The 20,392-nt window shown below is 45.8% G+C and overlaps 1 pseudogene; it reads right to left on the bottom strand.

Annotated features, from left to right (window-relative positions):
- Positions 1-10,236: 10,236 nt before the first annotated feature.
- Positions 10,237-12,105, bottom strand: LOC125532794 (annotated as a pseudogene).
- Between the last annotated feature and the right edge of the window lie 8,287 nt (positions 12,106-20,392).

The raw sequence follows: 20,392 nt of genomic DNA, 5'->3' as shown, positions 1-20,392 counted from the left end.
GAGTTGTGGGCGATATAAGTCATACTGCCTACTAGCATGTCATACTTTGGTTCAGCGGCATTGTTGGACGAGACGACCCGGACCAACATTACGCGTACGCTTACGCGAGACCGGTTTCCCCGACGTGCTTTGCACATAGGTGGCTTGCGGGCGACTGTCTCTCCAACTTTAGTTGAACCAAGTATGGCTACGCCCGGTCCTTGCGAAGGTTAAAACGGAGTCTATTTGACAAACTATCGTTGTGGTTTTGATGCGTAGGTGAGATTGGTTCTTGCTTAAGCCCGTAGCAGCCACGTAAAACTTGCAACAACAAAGTAGAGGACGCCTAACTTGTTTTTGCAGGGCATGTTGTGATGTGATATGGTCAAGACATGATGCTGAATTTTATTGTATGAGATGATCATGTTTTGTAACCGAGTTATCGGCAACTGGCAGGAGCCTTATGGTTGTCGTTTTATTGTATGCAATGCAATTGCGATGTAATGCTTTACTTTATTACTAAGCGGTAGTGATAGTCGTGGAAGCATAAGATTGGCGAGACGACAACGATGCTACGATGGAGATCAAGGTGTCGCGCCGGTGACGATGGTGATCACGACGGTGCTTCGAAGATGGAGATCACAAGCACAAGATGATGATGGCCATATCATATCACTTATATTGATTGCATGTGATGTTTATCTTTTATGCATCTTATCTTGCTTTGACTGACGGTAGCATTATAAGATGATCTCTCACTAAATTATCAAGAAGTGTTCTCCCTAAGTATGCACCATTGCCAAAGTTTGTCGTGCCCAGACACCACGTGATGATCGGGTGTGATAAGCTCTACGTCCATCTACAACGGGTGCAAGCCAGTTTTTGCACACGCAGAATACTCAGGTTAAACTTGACGAGCCTAGCATATGCAGATATGGCCTCGGAACACGGAGACCGAAAGGTCGAGCGTGAATCATATAGTAGATATGATCAACATAACGATGTTCACCATTGAAAACTACTCCATCTCACGTGATGATCGGTTATGGTTTAGTTGATTTGGATCACGTGATCACTTAGAAGATTAGAGGGATGTCTATCTAAGTGGGAGTTCTTAAGTAATATGATTAATTGAACTTAAATTTATCATGAAATTAGTCCATGATAGTATCTTGCTTGTTTATGTTGATTGTAGATAGATGGCTCGTGCTGTTGTTCCGTTGAATTTTAATGCGTTCCTTGAGAAAGCAAAGTTGAAAGATGATGGTAGCAATTACACGGACTGGGTCCGTAACTTGAGGATTATCCTCATTGCTGCACAGAAGAATTACGTCCTGGAAGCACCGCTGGGTGCCAGGCCTGCTGCTGGAGCAACACCAGATGTTATGAACGTCTGGCAGAGCAAAGCTGATGACTACTCGATAGTTCAGTGTGCCATGCTTTACGGCTTAGAATCGGGACTTCAACGACGTTTTGACCGTCATGGAGCATATGAGATGTTTCAGGAGTTGAAGTTAATATTTCAAGCAAATGCCCGGATTGAGAGATATGAAGTCTCCAATAAGTTCTATAGCTGCAAGATGGAGGAGAACAGTTCTGTCAGTGAGCATATACTCAAAATGTCTGGGTATAATAATCACTTGATTCAATTGGGAGTTAATCTTCCAGATGATTGCGTCATTGACAGAATTCTCCAATCATTGCCACCAAGCTACAAGAGCTTCGTGATGAACTATAATATGCAAGGGATGAACAAGACTATTCCCGAGCTCTTCGCAATGCTGAAAGCTGCGGAGGTAGAAATCAAGAAGGAGCATCAAGTGTTGATGGTCAACAAGACCACTAGTTTCAAGAAAAAGGGCAAAGGGAAGAAGAAGGGGAACTTCAAGAAGAACAGCAAACAAGTTGCTGCTCAGGAGAAGAAACCCAAGTCTGGACCTAAGCCTGAAACTGAGTGCTTCTACTGCAAGCAGACTGGTCACTGGAAGCGGAACTGCCCCAAGTATTTGGCGGATAAGAAGGATGGCAAGGTGAACAAAGGTATATGTGATATACATGTTATTGATGTGTACCTTACTAGAGCTCGCAGTAGCACCTGGGTATTTGATACTGGTTCTGTTGCTAATATTTGCAACTCGAAACAGGGACTACGGAATAAGCGGTCACTGGCAAAGGACGAGGTGACGATGCGCATGGGAAACGGTTCCAAAGTCGATGTGATCGCGGTCGGCACGCTACCTCTACATCTACCTTCGGGATTAATATTAGACCTAAATAATTCTTATTTGGTGCCAGCATTGAGCATGAACATTATATCTGGATCTTGTTTGATGCGAGATGGTTATTCATTTAAATCAGAGAATAATGGTTGTTCTATTTATATGAGTAATATCTTTTATGGTCATGCACCTTTGAAAAGTGGTCTATTTTTGATGAATCTCGATAGTAGTGATACACATATTCATAATGTTGAAGCCAAAAGATGCAGAGTTAATAATGAAAGTGCAACTTATTTGTGGCACTGTCGTTTAGGTCATATCGGTGTAAAGCGCATGAAGAAACTCCATACTGATGGACTTTTGGAACCACTTGATTATGAATCACTTGGTACTTGCGAACCGTGCCTCATGGGCAAGGTGACAAAAACACCGTTCTCCGGAACTATGGAGAGAGCAACAGATTTGTTGGAGATCATACATACAGATGTATGTGGTCCGATGAATATTGAGGCTCGTGGCGGATATCGTTATTTTCTCACCTTCACAGATGACTTAAGCAGATATGGGTATATCTACTTAATGAAACACAAGTCTAAAACATTCGAAAAGTTCAAAGAATTTCAGAGTGAAGTTGAAAATCATCGTAACAAGAAAATAAAGTTTCTACGATCTGATCGTGGAGGAGAATATTTGAGTTACGAGTTTGGTGTAAATTTGAAAAATTGTGGAATAGTTTCGCAACTCACGCCACCCGGAACACCACAGCGTAATGGTGTGTCCGAACGTCGTAATCGTACTTTACTAGATATGGTGCGATCTATGATGTCTCTTACTGATTTACCGCTATCGTTTTGGCGATACGCTCTAGAGACGGCCGCATTCACATTAAATAGGGCACCATCAAAATCCGTTGAGACGATGCCTTATGAACTGTGGTTTGGCAAGAAACCGAAGTTGTCATTTCTTAAAGTTTGGGGCTGCGATGCTTATGTGAAAAAGCTTCAACCTGATAAGATCGAACCCAAATCGGAGAAATGTGTCTTCATAGGATACCCAAAGGAGACTGTTGGGTACACCTTCTATCACAGATCCGAAGGCAAGACATTCGTTGCTAAGAATGGATCCTTTCTAGAGAAGGAGTTTCTCTCGAAAGAATTGAGTGGGAGGAAAGTAGAACTTGACGAGGTAACTGTACCTGCTCCTTTATTGGAAAGTAGTACATCACAGAAAATTGTTTCTGCGACACCTACACCAATAAGTGAGGAAGCTAATGATGATAGTCATGAAACTTCAGATCAAGATACTACTGAACCTCGTAGATCAACCAGAGTAAGATCCGCGTCAGAGTGGTACGGTAATCCTGTTCTGGAAATCATGCTACTAGATCATGATGAACCTACGAACTATGAAGAAGCGATGGTGAGCCCAGATTCCGCAAAGTGGCTTGAAGCCATGAAATCTGAGATGGGATCCATGTATGAGAACAAAGTATGGACATTGGTTGACTTGCCCGATGATCGGCAAGCAATTGAGAATAAATGGATCTTTAAGAAGAAGACTGACGCTGACGCTGATGGTAATGTTACTGTCTACAAAGCTCGACTTGTCGCGAAAGGTTTTCGGCAAGTTCAAGGGATTGACTAAGATGAGACCTTCTCACCCGTAGCGATGCTTAAGTCCGTCCGAATCATGTTAGCAATTGCCGCATTTTATGATTATGAAATTTGGCAAATGGATGTCAAAACTGCATTCCTGAATGGATTTCTGGAAGAAGAGTTGTATATGATGCAACCAGAAGGTTTTGTCGATCCAAAAGGAGCTAACAAAGTGTGCAAGCTCCAGCGATCCATTTATGGACTGGTGCAAGCCTCTCGGAGTTGGAATAAACGCTTTGATAGTGTGATCAAAGCATTTGGTTTTATACAGACTTTCGGAGAAGCCTGTATTTACAAGAAAGTGAGTGGGAGCTTTGTAGCATTTCTAATATTATATGTGGATGACATATTACTAATTGGAAATGATATAGAATTTCTGGATAGCATAAAGGGATACTTGAATAAGAGTTTTTCAATGAAAGACCTCGGTGAAGCTGCTTACATATTAGGCATAAAGATCTATAGAGATAGATCAAAATGCTTAATTGGACTTTCACAAACAACATACCTTGACAAAATTTTGAAGAAGTTCAAAATGGATCAAGCAAAGAAAGGATTCTTGCCTGTGTTACAAGGTGTGAAATTGAGTAAGACTCAATGCCCGACCACTGCAGAAGATAGAGAGAATATGAAATGTTCCCTATGCATCAGCCATAGGATCTATCATGTATGCAATGCTGTGTACCAGACCCGATGTGTGCCTTGCTATAAGTCAGCAGGGAGGTACCAAAGTAATCCAGGAGTGGATCACTGGACAGCGGTCAAGAACATCCTGAAATACCTGAAAAGGACTAAGGATATGTTTCTCGTATATGGAGGTGACAAAGAGCTCATCGTAAAAGGTTACGTTGATGCAAGCTTTGACACTGATCCGGACGATTCTAAATCGCAAACCGGATATGTGTTTACATTAAACGGTGGAGCTGTCAGTTGGTGCAGTTCTAAACAAAGCGTCGTAGCGGGATCTACATGTGAAGCGGAGTACATAGCTGTTTCGGAAGCAGCGAACGAAGGAGTCTGGATGAAGGAGTTCATATCCGATCTAGGTGTCATACCTAGTGCATCGGGTCCAATGAAAATCTTTTGTGACAATACTGGTGCAATTGCCTTGGCAAAGGAATCCAGATTTCACAAGAGAACCAAGCACATCAAGAGACGCTTCAATTCCATCCGGGATCTAGTCCAGGTGGGAGACATAGAGATTTGCAAGATACATACGGATCTGAATGTTGCAGACCCGTTGACTAAGCCTCTTCCACGAGCAAAACATGATCAGCACCAAGGCTCCATGGGTGTTAGAATCATTACAGTGTAATCTAGATTATTGACTCTAGTGCAAGTGGGAGACTGAAGGAAATATGCCCTAGAGGCAATAATAAAGTTATTATTTATTTCCTTATAATCATGATAAATGTTTATTATTCATGCTAGAATTGTATTAACCGGAAACATAATACATGTGTGAATACATAGACAAACAAAGTGTCACTAGTATGCCTCTACTTGACTAGCTCGTTAATCAAAGATGGTTATGTTTCCTAACCATGAACAATGAGTTGTTATTTGATTAACGGGATCACATCATTAAGAGAATGATCTGATTGACATGACCCATTCCATTAGCTTAGCACCCGATCGTTTAGTATGTTGCTATTGCTTTCTTCATGACTTATACATGTTCCTATAACTATGAGATTATGCAACTCCCGTTTACCGGAGGAACACTTTGGGTACTACCAAACGTCACAACGTAACTGGGTGATTATAAAGGAGCTACTACAGGTGTCTCCAAAGGTACATGTTGGGTTGGCGTATTTCGAGATTAGGATTTGTCACTCCGATTGTCGGAGAGGTATCTCTGGGCCCTCTCGGTAATGCACATCACATAAGCCTTGCAAGCATTGCAACTAATGAGTTAGTTGCGAGATGATGTATTACGAACGAGTAAAGAGACTTGCCGGTAACGAGATTGAACTAGGTATTGGATACCGACGATCGAATCTCGGGCAAGTAACATACCGATGACAAAGGGAACAACGTATGTTGTTATGCGGTCTGACCGATAAAGATATCTTCGTAGAATATGTAGGAGCCAATATGGGCATCCAGGTCCCGCTATTGGTTATTGACCGGAGACGTGTCTCGGTCATGTCTACATTGTTCTCGAACCCGTAGGGTCCGCACGCTTAAGGTTACGATGAACAGTTATATTATGAGTTTATGCATTTTGATGTACCGAAGGTTGTTCGGAGTCCCGGATGTGATCACGGACATGACGAGGAGTCTCGAAATGGTCGAGACGTAAAGATTGATATATTGGAAGCCTATGTTTGGATATCGGAAGTGTTCCGGGTGAAATCGGGATTTTACCAGAGTACCGGGAAGGTTACCGGAACCCCCCGGGAGCTAAATGGGCCATGATGGGCCTTAGTGGAAAAGAGAAGAGGCAGCCCTACATGGGCTGCGTGCCTCCCCCTTCCCCTAGTCCTATTAGGACTAGGAGAGGTGGCCGGCCCCCTCTCTCTCTTTTCCCCCTCCGCGAATCCTATTCCAACTAGGATTGGGGGGGGGGAATCCTACTCCCAGAGGGAGTAGGACTCTCCTGGCGCGCCACACCTTGGCCGACCAGCCTCCCCCCTCTAGTCCTTTATATACTGAGGCAAAGGCACCCTAGAACACACAAGTTGATCCACGTGATCTATTCCTTAGCCATGTGCGGTGCCCCCAGCCACCATATTCCTCGATAATACTGTAGTGGAGTTTAGGCGAAGCCCTGCTGCTGTAGTACATCAAGATCGTCACCACACCGTCGTGCTGACGGAACTCTTCCCTGACACTTTGCTGGATCGGAGTCCGGGGATCGTCATCGAGCTGAACGTGTGCTCGAACTCGGAGGTGCCATAGTTTCGGTGCTTGATCGGTTGGATCGTGAAGACGTACAACTACTTCCTCTACGTTGTGTCATCGCTTCCGCAGTCGGTCTGCGTGGGTACGTAGACATCACTCTCCCCTCTCGTTGCTATGCATCACCATGATCTTGCGTGTGCGTAGGAAATTTTTGAAATTACTACGAAACCCAACACGGTCTACCGGTAGTAAACCAAGGCCACTTGGCAAGTCTCGGTCCAATCCGTAAATGTTTAATCCCCACACACAAAAGAAAGCTCGAAATGACCACCGGAGGAGAACGAAGCGCCGGAATGCAAAACGGACAACGGGAAAAATGCTCGGATGCATTAGACGAACACGTATGCAAATGAAATGCGCATGATGACATGATATGCAATGCATGACACGCAAGCAATGACAAGGCAACAACAGCAAATAACTGGACGACACCTGGCACATCGGTCTCGGGGCGTTACACCCTCGCCGCCCCTCTCTTCTTCGCTCCCGCCGCCACCGTCGACATGTCGCTGTGTCGCCGAAGAAGCTCGGGCTACCACGGCATCCGTGTCCGCCCTTCCGACTGGTTCCACGCGGAGATCAGCTCTGGCAACATGCGTCTCAGTCTCGGGACGTTTGAGACCGCACACGAGACCACCCGCGCATACGACGTTGCGGCGTGGCGCCTCAGCAGATGAACTTCCATGACGCGCAGACGTGCCAGCAAGCGCAGGACCTCGCATCGCCGCCTCGTCTTATAATAGACCAGGACCGTGAGGAACACCGCAGACGCGAGCGCTGCCTCCTCATCGCCGAGGCGGATGAGCTAGCCATGACGGAGTGGCGCCAGCGCTACCCGCAGGACGTCGCCGATGAGAACGCCTTCTGGGCGGAGAGGACAGCAAGGCGACGTATGGAGCGGCCGGAGAGGCGTCGGCGGAAGGCAGTCGCGGAGGCGCAATGCGATCTTGTTAACACGGGTGGAAAGTCGTTCTTCGACTCAGACGATCCTCATTGGGAAGACGCGTGGCTCGATACCTCGGACGACACCAGCGAGAATGATGATGACGACTCGGAGTAGGTTCTAGTTGCACCGTAGTTTTTATCGTGTTGGACTAGTTTTTTTATCTATCTATGCTATGATGAACTATGTATGCTATGTGAACTATCTATGTATCGCCTATTTTATCTATTTTAATCTATGCATATGTTTTTTTATATTTGTTCGAAGTGCATATGTTGCTTGTGCGACAGCGCACGTGCAGTTTTTTGCAGCGGCTCGCGCGCGCTAAAATTTGCAGCGGTGTCTGGGGCAAACGCACCCCGCCGCACAAAAACAGGCGATCCACGCGCTCCAAATGTGTTTTTAGCGCGCCGCGCGTAGCGCGGCTGTTGAAGATGCTCTAAGTAGAAACCGTGGAATGGAATGGGCCCGTTTTATACCGAAGAGGCTAGTCCACAGTTTGGTTAGGCTAGTTATCGCTGGGACCATATGACACTAGTATATGTTAGAGCATCTACAGCCGTAGCAAATATGACACCGTAAACACCCGTGAACGCGCCGGGTCAGTGACTGGGCGTGTCCGTTTTGAACCTGTATTTACCAGTTCACGCAGCCACACTCCTCGTCGGTCATTTTGCACATGATTGGTAGAGATGAAAAGAGAGAAATAAAAGAATGCATAAAGAAAGGGTAAGGTGGTCTGGGGTGGGGCCGCGTCCTACGTGGCGGAGTGCTCGGGCGCGTCCGCGAGCCCTCATATCCTCTCCATATTTGTGACGGACTAGTGGTTGGGGCGTCACCCGGTGACGCCTTCTGAAAGGAAGTTTGTGCGGTGTCAGGTAGGGTGCCACACTTTTCATTGAATTTTAGCTTTGATTGATAACACACATGTATGTATAGCTGATGCATTACATACGATGGCTTGTCCAAATTCAGCAAATAAACATGCAATCTTAACACTATATCTATCAAATGCTCATGTTCATTATGTCGTTGTACTCCCAAACTCTAGACTTGTCGCTGCAGTTCATGTACACCTAGAATACCCTCCGCCAACCCCACCGAGCCGACACTCACCTTCATCATTGCCTACTCGAGGGGGTGGAAGCGGAACGCTGATATCTCGTTGACATAGAATTCTTGCACGCCGTAGTGCAGCCAGTGGCTGCACTTGCCGTCGAGGTCGACGCTGCTGTGTTGTAGTGTCTTGACGAGCAGGAGGACCGCGCTACCCCATGCACACACAAAGCACCACCAGCCGCAGCAGCCGCCACGTCCGTCGGCTCTCAAACCTAGATGAATCCCATTTGATTTTGATCAAAACCAACTAATCTGTTACATCAGCAAGGAACATATATAGTCCCTCCGTCACTTATTTATGAACGGAGGGAGTAGAAGTAAGAACACTGGGAACAAGAATGAAACAAAATAGGCAGGGAGAATATCGAGAATTAATATCAGGCGAGAAAAAAACATGAGAATCAAATTTGGTGGGGTGGAGGGAGACAGGACTGGCCTGTAAACTCACTAATCGTTGAATTCGTCCACTCAGGATGTATTTGGTTTGTGTCACCAGGTGGAAACGGGCCCATCTCGTCCCTAGAGGTCGTTCTCCTGTTTGGTTGGGTCGAGGAATCGGAACTCACTCGTTCTCTGGAATGGCATATTCCTCCTAGATCCGGAACGCGCTAGTACCTCCGAATCGGTGGCGGAACGCCTCCCGTCTCTCACATTTCCCCCGATGTTGTCCCCTCTCTTCCGCTGGTTATCTCCTCCCACCACCAACCAGACACCTATTCCTGCTCCGGCCGGCACAGAGAGCTTCATTAGTACAGCAACTAGACACCTAGTCTTTCATTATTTTTGCTTGATGTGTATGTTGGAATTTCTACCTATATATGTAACTTGTTAAATACTACAAAATAGTGTGAATTTATGTTTGATATATGCTTGAATGTATTTATAAACTGTGCGTGTTGCAAATAAAATTCAAATGTTTTCTCAAAATTTGAATATTATGTTCCTGAAAATACAAAGAGTTAAACTATTCATATTGTTGCGGAAAATTACTCCATTCCAACTGTGGAACCAAACACCGGAACGTAACCATTCCATTCCATCTAATACCCATAGCCAAACACAGGAACGGAACCAACCCATTCCCGTGGAATGGAAATATGAAATTCCATTCCACTTGGTTCTTGAACCAAACACACCCTCAATGTCTCCCATTCAAATGTGTTGTTCATTGTGTATCACCAAAAATCCGAGAAGATTGTCTCGAAATGAATCAAGTAAACATAATAGGTTTCAATGGAAACAAAAAGGACATAGTAATGTACTCCCTCTGTAAACTAATATAAGAGTGTTTAGATCAATATTTTAGTGATCTAAATGCTCTTATAATATTTTACAGAGGGAGTATATATGAGAGTGATGATGATTCTCATTTTATTATGTGTTATCCCTATGCCAATATCCCTCCTAATGAATAACATATAGTACAATTAGCAGCAGTGCAAAAAATTGCGTCACCAACAATGAAGTGCCTAAACCTGTAGAGAATCTGACCAAATTCAGAAACCTAATTAATTTTTTTGAGGCAAATTTCATGTATTATCTAGCAACTATTTAGGCTCTATTGCACCATTTTCATTGGGTGATTGAAATTTAGCAACTATTATCTAGCAACAATAAATGATTTTTTTGTTAAACCTAATTAAATTGCACAAAGAGTAATCGTGACTGCGGCCATCAAAGTTCAACTGATAGTCTTTCACTTTTGCGAGTAGAACTTCTAGCCAAATCAAGGAAGAGAAATATCTTAAGGGAGTAAGAGTCGGCCAACATACTATAAGAAGCTAAAATAACTGGAAAATACGGCATGCCCTAAAAGTTCATTACCATCATCATAAAGATGAGAACAAATACCTGAGTACTCAACTGGTGAGTGCAATAATCTTATCAGGAGAAAAAAACTTTCCCTGATCCATTAAGCAAAGACTCACATGATCCACTTCAAACAACCAAAGAGAAACTTAGTTAAACCGTCACATTATGAGTACACAAATGAATTTCTTCCTACTTAATACATTCTGTTGCAAAGTTTACAGTGTATTAATAATAGCAAATGACTAATTTTGCTTTATGCCACTACTCAGAGCCCGTGTGCCTAGTAGAAAGAACATTTTATTTTAGTAGACCAATGAAGAAAATGCACGCATGACTTATATCTGGGGTAGGAGATCTCCTGAATAGGCGAACGACTTCTAGGTCTCCTCCAGGCAGTGGTCCTTCTCTTCCCGAGACCAGCTCTGATAGCGAATGTAAGCAGGTTAAGACCAATCCGTGGGAGGATAAATGAGTAGCCAAGAATAAGAGCATGAAAATCAAAACTCTTGGACTTACAAAAGCAACTTGGTTTAGTGTGGTGCGGACATTCTACAGCAGTTGGCACATGGTACTTTCCCACTTGTAGAACTCCAGCTCTTTCTTGTTCAGAATCTTCTCAACAACCTGAAATGAAGAGACGGCATGATTACTCAATTAAAGGATATCAATTCATGGAGAAACAAACACTCACGCGACACGAACAGATTATGGGATAACATGATGCTATGATTTCGAAAGTACAAAACCAGGATTCAAGGTCCAAACCAAAATGGATAGCTATAGGATGATTATAAAGTTATATCTACATAGCAGTCCCAGATATAGAAGTAGATGTGTATATAATGTGATATATACTCCTCAACAAAGTATACACAATAATACCACGCTTCTACCTCCTATTGGAATTTCAATCAGCCGAACCAGAAGAATGAGTTGTAAGAACCAGAGCCAACACATGCTTTACAAAAATATGTGGAGTCATTCAAGCACACACCATTTGACTCAGATGAAAGTTCTGATACAAGTCTATTTTATGCAAAGACATACCTTTTTGCCAATCATTCGCCCTCCAGCAGTATGAGCAAAGTACACATTATAGAAGTGACAGATAAATGCTTGGGGGTCCTTCTCACACAACTCTTCCAGGTAGGAGGCACATGCAGTACCAGCGGCAGATGGTTCTGGAATGGTGTGGTCCTGTTCCATGAACCATTCTAGATCTTTCTTCAGTGGCTCTGATCTCTCCAACCCAGTATTCCTGAACTCCACAACTGAAAGGCATAAATAATGAGACTGTCAATCAGCAGATCAAGCTAACAAAGATGAAAGAAACATTCCAAATTTTTCCTAGAGACCCTAAATGCAGAAACAGATTATATAACTTGTGCCATGGTACCACTATAAGATTTCAGTAATTATGACGTTTATTGTTCTAAAACAGAATAAATGAAGTACCATCATCGGCGGGCATGCTCTCGACCTAACCACCTCAGCCAGCAGCGGCGACAGGATGCGGGCTCCAGGGAGGTGTGGCAGGGGGCATGTCGACCAGGTCTGGCTTGACCTCGTCCTCCCGCGGCTTCCTAGGGAGGAGAGCTCGCGGCACCGTCCGCCTTGTCATCAGCGTCATGGGGAAGAGCAGGGCCATGCCTTGCTACGAGGAAGAGGAGAAGATCCGTGGGAGAAGCCGGCCTTCCTTCGGCGGCCCGTGCCGGTGGAGCGATGGGGTGGCGGCGGCTGCAACCCTAGCTTGGGAAGTGGGAAGGCAAAAGGAGATATGAGGTTAGGTGTGAGAGATTACAAGAGCCCCTGCCGAATCCACACATTTCCCCCTTTTTATTTCTGTCCTTCGATGTTTTTTTTCTTTTGAGAAAACCAGCTTTGCTTCTCTCCCTCGACGTTGCACACTAAAAATGGGAATGACGTGGCTAGAGCGGGAGGGCGCCCCTTGCGCGTAGCTTATTGTGTTTGATATGAGGGTTCGCGGGCAGCCCGGGCATATAGGGATGATATGAGAGGTCACGTCGGGTCACGTTTTTCCTTCTCTCTCCTGTCCGCAGGCACATGAGGGATGGTTTGAGGCCTCCTGTTGTAGATGCGCTTACTCCCTTCATAGGGCTTCTTTGATTCAAAGGAATTTTATAGGATTTCTGGAGGATTGAAATCCTTAGGATTTTTTTCTATATTGGTCCTTTGATTCATAGGATTGGATCCCATAGGAATTTTTTCTATGGAATCTTTTGTACTACATTTTATAGGAAATTTAACATCCACTCCAACCTCTTTTTACAATTCCTTTGTTTTTCCCGTGGCATCAAACAATCATTGCTAATTCTATAGGATTCAAATAGGCATGCCACTCCAACCCTACACTTTTCCTATTCCTACGTTTTCAAAATCCTACGAATCAAAGAGGCCCTAAATGCATAAGGCGTCTAATGAAAATTTAGCATTTCAACGTGATCATTACACTAGCGGCTTCTCCCGATTTTCCAATATGAGCAAATTGGAGTCATTATTGTCATTGGTTTTTCATTTAATATTCTCTGTCCAATCTTCACGCACCTAGGTTGCAATGCAGCTCCTTAGATGCCCTATGCGATGTGTTACTTGTTAAGTTTCTCCCAATATGACCAGCCTCTGGCTGAGAAGCAGAATGCAGTCGTTCTTAGAACGGAATATAGTGCATATATTAAGTCAAACGTTGCAAATTTTGACCGCATTTATAAAGAAGATATTTACATCTAGAATGTAGTTTCATATTTTATACATTTGATATTGTAGATATAAATAGTTTTGTCTATAAAATTGGTCAAACTTTACGAAGTTTGATTTTTTTTAAAGTATGCACTACATTGTCGGATGGAGGGAGTAGTATTTTATACTTCTCCATCTCTATTGAAAAAATGTAAGGGCATCTCGAATGCATTTCGGACGCTCAAGCCACTCGCAAACATATGGGAATGGACTGAGTTTTCCAGACGCACTCCGCCACCAACACAGTACCCCTAACTATCTGTTTATGCATTCAGTAGACCAAAATTTCGCAAACCAAACACAAAGTGGGCTTTGCGGGCGTCCGGATCACCACCACGTACGCGTCCGACGAACTGTTTTCACCAAAAAATATATAATGCGCTCTCCCGCATGAACGCACCTCCGCTCTACGCGCCTCATTCATGCTGGTCCAAAGAGGACGCGGGTGACAGTGTCCTGGACTAGGGGACTAAGCACATCGGCCTACCAGGCATGGGCTGGGCCGAGGACCCCAAGACGACCGAAGAATGGGTTGTGTTTGCCTTGACCCACGGCGTACTCAAGATGTAATCCTTCGAAGACTTGGGGTACACTTCAAGAAATGTTTGAATCATCGACATGCTTATCCCTTGATGTAACCGACCTACATGTAACACTAGATACCCCCGGTGCCAACATAAGCCGAGGGGTTTAGTCCATGGGGTCAAGTAAGATTCATTCACAGATGATCTCGAGGTAGATCATCATGTACTTTATACTCCACCCAAAATCAATACAATAGAATCAGGATGTAGGGTTTTACCTCTTCGAGAAGGCCTGAACCTTGGTAAAACATCATGTCCCTCTTTGTCATGTTACCATCAAGCTAAGATCACTAGCTCGGGACCCCTTAATGGAGATCTGTCAGATTTAACTCCGACATTGGTGGCCCATGCAGGTCTCGTTGTGTGGTCAAAGCGGTTTGATGGCATCATCGTTCAATGACCAGATCTGCTCTAGTGTAGTTTTTATGCCGGAGCCCTAAACCTCGGTTCGATTGAAACGCCGGATAAGCCTGAAGCTCCGGCTCCTTGTCGGGACACCGATCTCGACAACCTAAACCCTATGGGTGCTTCCTCTGCCATGACATTAGATCTGGCCGAGGAGCCACATAGGAGCATCGCCCAAATGCCGGTTTCGCACCAGCTAGGGGATGAAAGTTACATTTCATCGAACCAAGGCTGGAGCTCGGGTTTGATGACTTACAACGATGGCTAGAATAGCCAGGCCGCACAAGCGATCCCGAGGTCGACGTCAGATCGTTTTGGAATAACATTTCATCTTCCACCCACCCACATGTCACTTATTTCCCCTATGACTCAAGGGTTTAACATCTGGAATCTAGCTCTCATTGTACAAAAGAAAAAAGAAACAGTCCGGCAGTTCTGGATGCGATTCTTGTTTGTAAAGAACAAAATCCCAGATTGCCCAGTTGGGGTGGCCTTAGCGGCATTCCGTCACAATTGTTATGATGAAGGAACTAGAAAACTATGGCACGGAAATGTCTTAGAACTGCTACTTCTTGAGCTTGCCATTGATTATTCCCTTGAAGAGGAAAGGGTGATGCAGCAAAGTAGAGATAAGTATTTCCCTCAGTTACCAAGGTATCAATCCAGTAGGAGGCACAAGCAAGTCCCCAATATATGCACCTACACAAACTAACAAACACTTGCACTCAACGCGAAAAAGGGGTTGTCAATCCCTTCATGGTCACTTGCAAGAGTGAGATCTAATAGAGATAGATCTAAAAGATAAGTAAAAGGCAAAACAAAGTAAATATAAATAAGTTGCAGCAAGGTATTTTTTGGTTTTTAGTTTTATAGATCTGAAAAATATATGATGGAAAATAGACCTGGGGGCCATAGGTTTCACTAGAGGCTTCTCTCTTGAAGAAAACATACAATGGGTAAACAAATTACTGTTGAGCCATTGATAGAAAAGTGCAAAGTTATGTCGATATCTAAGGCAATGATCATGAATATAGGCATCACGTCCGTGACAAGTAGACCGACTCCTGCCTGCATCTACTACTATTACTCCACACATCGACTGACTCCTGCCTGCATCGAGAGTATTAAGTTCATAAGACAAAGTAACACCTTAAGCAAGATGACATGATGTAGAGGGATAAACTCAAGCAATATGATATAAACCCCATCTTTTTATCCTTAATGGAAACAATACAATATGTGCCTCGCTACCCCTACTGTCACTGGGTGAGGACACCGCAAGATTGAACCCCTCACAAAGCACCTCCCCCATTGCAAGAAAAATCAATCTAGTAGGCCAAACCAAATCGATAGATCAAACAGAAATATTAAGCTATCTCAATCATGCATATAGAGTTCATAAAAGACTCAAATAATATTCATAGATAATCTAATCATAAATCCACAATTTATCAAATCTCAACAAACGTAGCGCAAAGGAAGATTACATCGAATAGATCTCCAAGAACATTGAGGCGAACAATGTACTGAAGGTCAAAGAGAGAGAAGAAGCCATCTAGCTACTAGCTATGGACCCTTAAGTCCGTGGTAAACTACTCACGCTTCATCGGAAGGGTAGCAAGGTTGGTGTGGAGGCCCTCCGTGATCGAATCCCCCTCCGCCGGAGTGCCGGAAAAGGCCCCAAGATGGGATCTCACGAAAACAGAAGCTTGCAGCGGCTAAAAAGTATTTTTTTGTGTGCCCCTGATGTAAGGGGAATATTTGAGAATTTATAGTTGTTGAGTTAGGGTTGGAAGGTCTCCAAGGGTCCCACAAGCCTAAGGGGGCGCCTCCCGTGGGGCGCGCCCCTAGGGCTTGTGGCCTCCTCGTAGGGAAAGATTCAAGCATACTTGTTGGGGATATTACTACTGGACGTAAACCGGCCAGGGGTAGCCGGATTAACCTTATGAAGACTAGAAGCCCGTGAAGACGTAAGAATGATGGCGCTTTATGAAGGCCCAAGGCCCAGAGGCGAGTTAAGGCCTGTAGATGTAAACCGACCTTGTTATGTAACTTGCATTGTAAGATAGGAAGGATAGAGACCGAACCAGACACGTTTATGATCCGGCTCCGGGACTCTGTAAGCCGGCGGGCGTCAACCTATGTATATAAAGGGACGACCCGGCAGCGGTTTAGGGACAACAGACAACAACTCAAAAGCTAGACAAAGCGGATTCGCTCCCTGGCCTTCGAAACCCTAGCAATACCAATCACAACTAGATGTAGGCTTTTACCTTCACCGAAGGGGCCGAACTAGTATAAACTCCCCATGTTTCCTTGTCCGGTTTAACCCCTTCAAGCTAACCCGTTGTGATGGCTCCATGACTAAGTCCTTTCACAAGGACATCTGCCGTGACAAACCCACGACAGTTGGCGCCCACCGTGGGGCTATCGCACGATGGTTTCGAGTTCTTGAAGGGCAGCTTTGATGGACTCAAGGGATACGCTGTGGGCTGGATGATGAAGAGTCGTCGTGGCAAGCTCTACATCGACAACGCGGGATGGGGTCCCGAGGCCAATTCAATCGAATACGGGTACCGGGTCCGCTTTGGTGGGATTCATGTCTTCATCGGCAAGATTGGCGAACCGGCCCCTGAGCCGAACATCTGCACCGACATCATCGAGAAGGCTCAGCGTGCAAGCCCTTCGCCGGTTCAGCCCGTGGCGAAGCATGTTTTCGTAGGCGTCATCCACGGACCAGAATACGAGGATGGACCGGCGTCCGATGGAGAAACCGTTGGCTGTTCCGACGACGAGTCTTCCGGAGAGACCGAATCACTTTATCAGCTCCAGGATGGCTGGATTGGTGGAGGATCCGAGGGCAACAGTATTCCGGACTCCCCTGATCTGCCAAACCGGGCCGCTATCTTCATGGCCGGTACACAGTCGGCGCCTCATTCGTCAGCCACCGTAGCAATACTCTCCGGTTCAACAACGGCCACGCCGGCGGGGGCAGGAAGCTCTGCGCCGCCTCTGGCTCAAGTCCTGTGTGACTTGTTCGACGCTTTGGCAACATTGATGGCTGCAGAGGTGGATGCAGTAGCCCGGGATCAGCACAACGCGGAGATTGCAAAGGTGAAGGATCAGATAGCTCAGGCTAAGGCGGACCTAGCGGCAGAGAACGCTAGGATGGCTACAGAATGGGCCGAGTTGGAAGCCCAGGCCTACCAGATTAGGCTGGATCAGAACGCTTCCGAAGAAGTCATGAGAAGAAGGTACCGATCACATCTCCCGTCGGGTTATGAGCCACGAAATCTCTTCAATACGCCAGGAGCAGGAACTAGTAACCAGCCAGTATTAAACCGGATGGAGGCGCCAGGAGCCCAGGAACAGGAGCACCGGTTCAACCGCGCATGATGGACCCGCCCCGTCAGAACAACATTGTGCCACAGTATGTTCCAACACCTCCCGGGTATTACTCCAACTCGTTGGACAACATTGTGGCCGCCGCTTCACGATTGGCAGCCCTCCCGACCGACGGCGAATCACTAGTTGCAATTGAGGCACGACGGGCCAGAGATCTCCTTCAAACAGCTCTAAACCAGCAGTAGGCGTATTCACACAGCCGCGAGAGGATTCATTCCACCCCCCGCCCAAGCAGGAGCGACAGCAGGCATGTTGAGGATGAACCGGCCGTATCAAGCAGCGCACGTCACCATAATCCGCCGCGAGGGCACAGCCCGGCAGGGGGAGGTGCTAATGCGCAGGATGTGGTAGACCATGGTCGCGCGCGTCGAGAGGCCGAGTTAGCAGCTCTGCACGGAGCCTGTCAACCTACTCCGGTTCACCCTACCGCTTTAGTAGAGCCAGGTGTGGTGTTCAGTTCCTTAGGGGTGCCGTGTCTTACCCCCGCTTTGCGTAATGTGAGACTGCCCAAGGATTTCAAGGGGCCTCGTAAGGTATCCAATTATACCGCCGATCTACAGCCAAAAGCATGGGTGGAAAGCTACGAGATGACAATGGAGATGCTAGATGTGGATGAAGCGGTATGTGCTAAATACTTTACCATGATGTTGGAAGGAACAACTCGTACTTGGTTGAAGAGCTTGCCAACTAACTCTGTTGGATCATGGGCCGAATTGAAGCACCGGTTTATCCAGAACTTCAAAGATACTTGTAGCAGCCCATGTCAATTATGGATCTGGCCGCTTGTGTCCAAGAGGAGGGGGAGTCCATGACCCATTGGGTCAAGCGGGTCTCAGCTATTCTGCATTCATCGGATCGTATCAATGCAGATACCGCAATATTAATGTTGGAGGGGAATTGTCGTTTTCTGCTGCTCAAATAGAAGTTAGGAAGGCTCACTGTTGGGGAACGTAGTAATTTCAAAAATTTCCTACGCACACGCAAGATCATGGTGGATGCATAGCAACGAGGGGAGAGTATGATCTACGTACCCTTGTAGATCGCAACGGAAGCGTTGACACAACGTAGAGGAAGTAGTCGTACGTCTTCTTCCCGATCCGACCGATCCAAGCACCGTTACTCCGGCACCTCCGAGTTCTTAGCACACGTACAGCTCGATGACGATCCCCGGGCTCCGATCCAGCAAAGCGTCGGGGAAGAGTTCCGTCAGCACGACGGCGTGGTGACGATCTTGATGTTCTTACCGTCGCAGGGCTTCGCCTAAGCACCGCTACAATATGATCGAGGTGGAATATGGTGGCAGGGGGCACCGCACACGGCTAAGGAACTCTCAAGGATCAACTTGTGTGTCTAGAGGTGCCCCCTGCCTCCGTATATAAAGGAGCCAAGGGGGAGGGGTGCGGCCAGCCCTATGGAGGCGCAGGAGGAGTCCTACTCCTACCGGGAGTAGGACTCCCCCCCAATCCTATTCCAAATAGGACTCCCAAGGGGGAAAGAGGGAGAGGGGTGGCCGGCCACCTCTCCTAGTCCTAATAGGACTAGGGGAGGGGGGGAGGCGCGCAGCCCTTATGGGCAGCCCTTTCACCTTTCCACTAAGGCCCACTAAGGCCCATATGATTCCCGGGGGGTTCCGGTAACCTCCCGGTAATCCGGTAAAATCCTGATTTCACCCGGAACGCTTCCGATGTTCAAATATAGGCTTCCAATATATCAATCTTTATGTCTTGACCATTTCGAGACTCCTCGTCATGTCCGTGATCACATCCGGGACTCCGAACAACCTTCGGTACATCAAAATGCATAAACTCATAATAACTGTCATCGTAACGTTAAGCGTGCGGACCCTACGGTTCGAGAACAATGTAGACATGACCGAGACACGTCTCCGGTCAATAACCAATAGCGGGACCTGGATGCCCATATTGGCTCCTACATATTCTACGAAGATCTTTATCGGTCAGACCGCATAACAACATACGTTGTTCCCTTTGTCATCGGTATGTTACTTGCCCGAGATTCGATCGTCGGTATCCAATACCTAGTTCAATCTCGTTACCGGCAAGTCTCTTTACTCGTTCCGTAATACATCATCTCGCAACTAACTCATTAGTTGCAATGCTTGCAAGGCTTATGTGATGTGCATTACCGAGAGGGCCTAGAGATACCTCTCCAACAATCGGAGTGACAAATCCTAATCTCGAAATACGCCAACCCAACATCTACCTTTGGAGACACCTATAATGATCCTTTATAATCACCCAGTTACGTTGTGACGTTTGGTAGCACCCAAAGTGTTCCTCCGGTAAACGGGAGTTGCATAATCTGATAGTTATAGGAACATGTATAAGTCATGAAGAAAGCAATAGCAACATACTAAACGATCGGGTGCTAAGCTAATGGAATGGGTCATGTCAATCAGATCATTCAACTAATAATGTGACCTCGTTAATCAAATAACAACTCTTTGTCCATGGTTAGGAAACATAACCATCTTTGATTAACGAGCTAGTCAAGTAGAGGCATACTAGTGACACTCTGTTTGTCTATGTATTCACACATGTATTATGTTTCCGGTTAATACAATTCTAGCATGAATAATAAACATTT

Source organism: Triticum urartu, chromosome 1 (genome assembly GCF_003073215.2).
Source record: "Triticum urartu cultivar G1812 chromosome 1, Tu2.1, whole genome shotgun sequence".
Lineage (NCBI taxonomy): Eukaryota > Viridiplantae > Streptophyta > Magnoliopsida > Poales > Poaceae > Triticum > Triticum urartu.
This window is presented reverse-complemented; position numbering and strand designations above follow the sequence as displayed.